The 8,219-nt window shown below is 40.2% G+C and overlaps 1 protein-coding gene across 1 annotated transcript in view; it reads left to right on the top strand.

The window, feature by feature from the left end:
• The window catches only part of ATF6 (activating transcription factor 6), a 370,257-nt gene that overhangs the window by 163,683 nt on the left and 198,355 nt on the right, over positions 1-8,219 (top strand). The window lies entirely within an intron of this gene.

Below are 8,219 nucleotides of genomic sequence, written 5' to 3'. Positions count from 1 at the left end.
GCAGCTCCGTATGTCTCCTTTTTTTGGTATTTTCACGCAAATTCTTCTGCTAGTTGGGGTTTAGTCCAATTCTGTATCCTTCCCTTCAAGGCTCATGGGTCCAAGATTATCTTCTGTGTCTGTGTTAATTGGTTTCCCTTTTTTTGTTGAAGAGGGTCTTTGCAATCCTTCTTCCTAGTCTGCCATCTTGCCGGAACTCAGTATTTGTTGTTTTAGGAGCTCTGGTGATGAAGTGCCTAAGGCATTTGACTGCTAACCAGAAGGCTGGTGGTTCAAACCCACTAGCCACTCCTGAGAAGGAAGATGGGGCAATCTACTTCCGTAGAGATACTGCCTTGGAAACCCAAGGAGGGGTCGCTATGAGTCAGGTCCATCTCCATGGCAATGAGTTTAGTTTTTTGGTTTTTTTTTTTGCAGTGTGTGAAGTATTATGTTAGGTTGCCGTGGAGGATCCAGAGAATTAGTTGGTAGTAACTATAATGTAATACAAAATGTGATAGCTGTCATAATGTTGGAAAACGTGTTAACATTTTCTGCTTTTTAACATGCCCAAATTATGCCATGCTTCTGGAATAGTGGTCACAGTGATCACTTAACAGTTTCTCGGAATATTGTTAGAGTTTAATAGTGTCTTTAATTTTGCTAAATAATTTGTTCAGCCTTTCTCTACTTGGTATATAGTTTTGAGTACTTCTGTTCTCCATGTGTGAACCATCAAAACTTACATTTAAAATGTACCAGCCTTTAGATTTATGAGAGTTGAGAGTGTGCCCCTTAGGTATGCATAGCACGTTGTTAAAAAATAGAACAACTTTTTGAATTAGATACTTGATGTTACAGTTCAGTTAACATCCCTTTACAAGAATATTGTTTATTTGTACTAACTAGACAGAAGCCTTCACTTATTTGTCTACATGAGAGTAAGGTAGAATGGTGGCTCCTGGGAAGCATAGTATTCTGATTATATTAGTTCATTCTAGAGACCTCACTGCATTTCAGGCTATAATTTATCACTTTTCAAGGTACTACATGAAATGCAAGCCATCTCTGCTGCCGGTCCTCACCCCCCAGGGTAGCATTGCCTGTGCGTATTTGTTACTGATCTTGGTTTAAGTATTATCTAGTGCTGCTATAAAAGAAATATCACAAGTGGATGGCATTAACAAACAGAAATTTATTTTCTCAGGAACCTAGAAGTCTGAATTCAAGGTGCTGGCTCTGGGGACAGGCTCTCTCTGTCAGCTCTGGGGAAAAGTCGTTGTCTCTTTTTGAGCTTTTGTTCCTGCATGATCTTCATGTGGTTTGGGATCCCTCTTCTCCATTCCTGCTTCTTTCCTTTGCTTGAGATTAATTTAAAACACACCCAACATTAACCCTGTCTTATTAACATAACAAAGACAACCTGTTCCCAAATGGGATTATAACCACAAGCATAGAGGTTGGGATTTATAACACATATTTTTTGGGGACACAATTCATTCCGTAAGATTCCACCCTATGCGCCACCCCCCAATTCATGTCCTTGCCACATGCAAAACACATTTACCCCTTCATATCATCTGAAAAGGTTGGGGATGGTAATCGGACCGTGAAATCAAATGTGCATGAACTGTTGAATATAAAATAAATCTGCTTTGAAAATTTGCACCCAAAGGACAATTAAAAAAAAAAAAAGTGTTAAATATACTCCAAGTCCAAAATCTCATCTTCTGAATCATCTAAATCAAGTATGGGTGAGACTTTTGGCATATTCCATTCTGGAGCAAATTCCTCTGTATCTGTGAACCTGTGAAATCTAGATACAGGTTATCTGTTTCCAAAGTATAATAGTGGAACAGGCACAAGATTAGACATTTCATTACAAATGGGAGATATTAGAGGGAAAGAAGGGGTAACAGGCACCAAGCAAGACCAAAACCTAGAACAAAGTACATTAACTCTCAAGGCTTGAAAATAATCCTCTATTGTCTGAGACTGCCTGGGCACTAGCAGACTCTGGGTATTGGTCATATCCTCTGGAGTCTGAGTGGATGCCCCTTTGTTCTAGACTTCAGCTCTGCCTGCCTTCTAGGGTCAGTGAGACAGCAACACTGCTCCTTCGGCTTTGGGCAACTCCATTCTCTTAGTCCGTCTGTGTGGCAGCTGCACCCCCTCAGCCCTGGCAGGCCTCATTCTTCTGCCCCTTGGGCATGGCAGCCCTCAGCTGAGTGGCAGCCCCATCCCTCTGGCATACCTTAATGGCAGTTTCACACTCTGGAACCAGGGTGGTGATCTGATTCTTTGAAACTTTGGAGGCTGTGTCCCTACCATTTGAGATTCAGGAGACCATGGCCCGACTCTGAAACCGAAAAGATCTTGCTTCCATGCTCCTTCCAATAGTTTGGCTATCTCTGAACTCTTCAGGGATGGTCCTTTTCTTGGGGACAACAAATGTAGCTTCTTTGGTCTGTTTCTTGCCTGTAGAATTCCAAGAGGCAGATAACAGTCTTTCTTTTTGTTCTTTCTCCGTCCCCTTCCATCTAAGCTGATGGTTCTTCTGTTGTAGTAGTTGATTAGATCCTTTAGTCACAAGCTTAATCTTTTTAACAAAAGATTGTGTAGCCATATTCTTGGTATAAATTCTAGGACACGTGTCCTTAGTTTAAGTTTTGTTTTCATCTTGCATGCTTCATTTTGAAGTCCATCTCTTTATTCCTGTATTTTACTACAAGGAGAAACCATGTGGCCCCTTTAAGATCTTGCTTAGAAATCTCATCAGACAAATATTCAAGTTCATCATTTACAAGTTCTTCCTTCCACTAGACGTTTGAACATAATTCAAACAAGTTCTTTGCCCCTGTCTAAAAGAATCATCCTTCTTCCATTATCCAATCACATGCTCATCAGTTTCTTTTAAAGTCTCACCAGAGGCACATTTAACATCCACATTACTAGCAACATTCTCTTGTTGGTGCCATATTGTTTTGGCCCTCTTGTGCTGTTCTAACAGAAATAACACAAGTGGATGGCTTTAACAAACAGGGGTTTATTCCTTTACTATTTAGGAAGCTAGAAATTCAAAGTGCCAACTCTAGGGGCTGGATGAAGACCCCTCGACCTTGGGCTTCAGTTCTGCCTCTGGCTCCCAGCCCACTGAAGTTGGAGGTGTCTCTTAAATCAAATGGTTGCTGGCTGCTGAGGCTGACACACCCAAGGTTGACAAGTAAAATGGCACAGTCCCAAAATTATCAAGCAACATGGCAGGCCGCTAGTTTAAGTCCAGAAATGGCCTCAAGATTGGCAGACAACATAGCAGGTCACTGAGATGAAGATTTAGCCAAATGCAGGATCCAGATGTGCCAAAAAGCTCAAACACCTTTCTCAGAGCTTCTCCTTACATACTGGGAGTTGATTACCAGTCTCATTATGAGGAACAACTACATCCAGCTGCCCAGCCACTCAAAACCAGGTCCAGCCAAGTTGAAGCATAACCTTAACTACTACATATGTGTATGAGTAGAGACTTTTTCTATCAATCTCTTCACTTCCTTCTGCTCTGTGAACTTCCCAAGGAGTTTAAAACTCCTTCCTGAGTCAGTAATGAAAGTCCAAAAAACTTCTCTGAAGGCATAGGCAAAGACATGAACGTTTATTCAGAATAGGAACAAAGAGAATCAGAAGAGAAAGGATTTTAAAGATAAAGAAAGCAGGCTTACAAACGTTGCTGGCAATTCAGCATCCAATGGTGGCAGGCTGGAATGGATCCAAGATGACCACTAACCCCCTCCCACTTTGTGGGGATACTTATACATGAGTTTGAGTGATTGGGAGTGGGGTCTGCGTGACTGGGAAAGGAGGGCTATGTGACTGGCTTCAGACTTGGTGGCTCTGGGTCCCTATTTGGAGGGCACCCCGCCCCCAACACACACACACAGTGCCCTACGACCACCACCTGTGTGTGCTCTGATAAGACACTGCTGTTTAGCAAGCTTTATGGCTTAAAACCATTCTAAGGATGGGTTAGTACATTACAGGGAAGGTGGTTAATATCTGAAGGGGGGAACAGAGGAAGATGTGACAAGAAGAGAAAGGGGAAATGGTTTGTAGTTGTTACAAGCATGGGTAAATAAGATGGAATCTGAGAGCCATTTTGGGGGATTGCAGTAACTGACCATACACTTCTGAGCCCTCAACAGAATTGCCTTTGACATCTAAATGTCCTACCAACAATCTTTTTAAGGCAGTCTAGGCTTTTACTATTAAAACAACAAAAAACCAAACCTATTGCCCTTGAGTTGATTCCAACTCACAGTGACCCTCTAGGACAGAGTACAGCTGTCTATAGAGTTTCCAAAGTTGTAAATTTTTATGGAAGCAGTGTGCCACATCTTTTTACTGCAGAGCAGCTGGTGGGCTAGAACTGCTGACTTTTTGGTTAGCAGCAGAGCATTTAACCACTTAGGCAACTTGAAACTTCCAGCCTTGATCCATTACCCAATTCCAAAACTACTTCCACATTTTAGGTATCTGTTATAGCAGCACCATACTTTTCCAGTACCAAATTCTGTTTTAGTTGTCTAGTGCTACTGGCACAGTGCCTAAGACATTTGACTGCTAACCAGAAAGCTGGCGGTTCAAACCCACCAACCACTCCTCGGAAGGAAGATTGGGCAACCTACTTCCATAATGATAACTGCCTTGGAAATTCAAGGAGGGGTCGCTATGAGTTGGATCTGACTTGATGGCAGTGAGTTTGGTTTTTTGGAGTGCTACTGTAACAGAAGTACCACGAATAGGTGATTTCAGCAAACAAATTTATTTTCTCACAGTTTAGGAGACTAGACGTCTGAAGTCAGGGTTCTGGTTCTAGGGGAAGGTGTTCTCTTTCTGTCAGCTCTGAAAGAAGGTCCTTGTCTCTTTGAATTTCTACCACTGGGTGATCTTCATGTGGCTTGATATCTCTCTTCCCCCATCTCTGCTTCTGCTGGTTTGTTGAATCTCTTATGTCTCAAAAGAAGTTGACTCAAAATCTGCCCTATGGTATTCCTGTCTCATTAACATAACAAAGACAATCCATTCACCGATGGGATTATAACCACAGGCATAGAGTTTAGGATTCATAACATATTTTTTTGAGGGGACACAATTTAATCCATAACAGCAAGAAAAAGAAAAATATTATAGATTCTTGGCTCCGTGCAAATCTCTTGAAATATCTAAGATTTTTATTGAGCATTCTGAGAGATTTAAATAAATGTGCCTGTCAATCCATTAATTTGATGTTTTTGTTTCTAATCATTATAGGTTTTGAATAAAAGTTACCAAAAAATGTTTGTGAGACATTTGAAAGCATCAAATACGAATTTGCTTTGTATTGAATTTTAGAACTATTTATACTCAGCCATGATACCTGTATTTATTTTTTAATGCAATTTATTTTATATCAGCTTAATTTTTTAGGAGAATTGTAAGAATTGGTTGAAACAAAGGGACTTGATTCCAATCCCATAGTTTATAATACTGTATTAACCTATCATTTAATAATTAACTGCATATATTTTTTCAATCTGAAGACTGTGTGATATATAAATAAGATGACCATATAGCAGTACTTTTAAGGATGTTAGTGCCTAGTAGGGAGCTCTGGTAGCATAGTGCCTAAGACACTTGACTGCTAATCAGAAGGCTGGCGGTTCAAACCCGCCAGCCACTTCTTGGAAGGAAGATGGGGCAATCTACTTCCGTAGTGATACTGCCTTGGAAACCCAAGGAGGGGTCGCTATGAGTCGGGTCTGACTCTACAGCACATAACAACAACAACAGTGCCTAATAATAATTATATCAGGACATCAGGCATAAATCTTGGGTAAACAGGATAGAGTGGTCACCCTACATATAAGGCAGCTGTCAGAATCTATCTTTATTTCAGGAATTCTCACTAACTCTAGCTCACTGGCATTGGGTTTTAGTGATTTATATGCTGAAATGTTGTCTACTAATACAGAATGGTTTGCAAGCATTCTAGAACTCTGACCATTTTGGGATTAATGTGGGTCTATTTGTCTCCGGATTGCACGTTGGCTTAGATTCTCCCTTTCTTTTCTCCTTCAGCTCCACCCAGGCTATTTCCTGGTATTTCCCCAATCAGATTTTTTTTTTCTCCCAAAGAATATTTTTGGCTGGTGGAACAAAGCCGGTCAGCACAGACATGTAGAAATCATTGCTAGAATTTATCACGTGGAAAGAAAATCATAAATCATAAAAATATTTTTAAAAGTAATTCTGGACTTTCTGATGGACTACAGTGTTTGTATTTCTAAGTATGCAGACAAAATTTTCAAATAACATGTATATGATAATCTTTGTTCTTCACTTTTTAGCATGGCAAGCAGACTCTCCTTATAGGTATTTAGAAGAGTGTACATTACCAAGCATAAGAGAGATTTCCTTTTTTTCCCTTCAACACTTAATTTCAATTGGATTTCCTTTTGAGTAATGCCATTATCTGTGTACCAGCATCTCTGTTTTATTCCAAGCAACCCTTGTAGCCAGAAGAGAGGACATCAAAGAATGTTTCTGGTGCAAGTTGCCGGAACAATACTCTAAATCCTCACCTCTTCTTTTCACTGTGTGTGGTGGCATACATAAAAATCTCTTAACTTTTAACTTGAAATTGTTTTTCACCTTTGCCAAAATTATTTTTGTCAAATGTGACAGTGATTTCAATGTTGCCAAATTCAGTGGAAAAGTCTCTCTTAATCTCACTTGAGCTTTCTTCAACATTTGGCTCCTTGAAACGCCCTTTTGTGTTACAATTATTTTTTAGTTTCTATGCTTTCTCACTGGCTGCTGCTTTGCAGTGTTCTTTGTGGGCTCCTACTCTATCCAAATCTCAAGATTTGGTACTGTAAACTTTTTTGTTTTCTTTCTGCCTAGGTGACCTGATTTATCATTTAGCACAGAATTTATATCTGTATATCCCATTCACTCTCGGATTTATGTTTCCAGTCTAGACTCCTCTTCTGAATCTCTGAAATTATGTACCAGCAGTCTCCTTGACGTCTGTTTTAACTTTTCATATTTCACAAGTCCACAATGGAACTATAGGTTCCTCTCCCTGTTCTACCTCTGACCAGTTCTCTACCACCAAACCAAAACCACACTCACTGCCATTGAGTCAATTCCAAGTCAGAGTGACTCCCTCTGGGTTTCTAAGGCTGAAAAGCTTTACAGAAGCAGACTGCCTCAAATTTTTTTCTGTGGAGCAGCTGGTGGGTTCAAACCACCAACTTTTTGGTTGGCAGCCAAATGCCTTAACCACTACACCACCAGAGTTCCTTGTTCTCTATCATACTCTTTCTCATTTCCTCTAGGATATGAATTAGCTTGGTGGATAGGAATGTGTACTTTTTGAAGCCAGTGGAATGACTGGTTAATATCCTGCTGGTGTAATACTAGTGATTTAGATTCTCTGTGATTCTAAAATTTATATTCAGCTTTTCAGCTCTTTCACTTTTCTCCTGGCAAGTATTTTATGCTTCCCTTCATCCTCATACCTTTTTAAAAAGATACAATTCAGCTTTGTTATCACAGAATTATAAATAAAAACAAAACTTTAGTCCTGGTCGCATAATAAATACTGCCCTTCCTATCAACCAGATAGTCTTCCTCCATCACTGTGTCACATCCTTTGTTCAGCAGCACTGTGTATGCCTTGACTGTGAGTTCACTGAGGACCAAACCAAATTCACTGCCATCGAGTCGATTCTGACTCACAGTGACCCCCTTTGGGTTTCTGAGGCAATGAATCTTTATGGAAGTAGATTGCCCAATCTTCCTTCCGCACAGTGGCTGGTGGGTTTGAACCACCAATCTTCTGGTTAGTACTCAATGCCTTAGGCACTATGCCACCAGAGCACTGTCATTGAGAGAAGTAGCTATTTATTATCATTATATCCCTAGTTTCTGGTACATAATAATTATTCAATAAGCAGTGGCTGTGTAAATATGAATTACCATGATATCTCTGTAGAAAATTAGAAAATGACTTTTTGCTGTATCATTTGTATTTACTTCCTCTCTAATACATTTGCTGTTGTCTCAGAGTATATTCTATTTGTTGTTGTTGTTAAATGCCATCGAGTCATTTCCGACTCATAGCGACCCCATGCACAGCAGAACGAAACACTGCCCAATCCCGTGCCAGCCCCACAATCCCTGCTATACTTGAGCCCATCATC

Source organism: Orycteropus afer, unplaced genomic scaffold (assembly GCF_000298275.1).
Source record: "Orycteropus afer afer isolate SDZICR_OR568_19922 unplaced genomic scaffold, OryAfe1.0 scaffold00044, whole genome shotgun sequence".
NCBI classification, from domain to species: Eukaryota; Metazoa; Chordata; class Mammalia; order Tubulidentata; family Orycteropodidae; genus Orycteropus; species Orycteropus afer.
The sequence above is the reverse complement of the archived record's forward strand: the minus strand, read 5'-3'. Positions and strand labels throughout refer to the sequence as shown.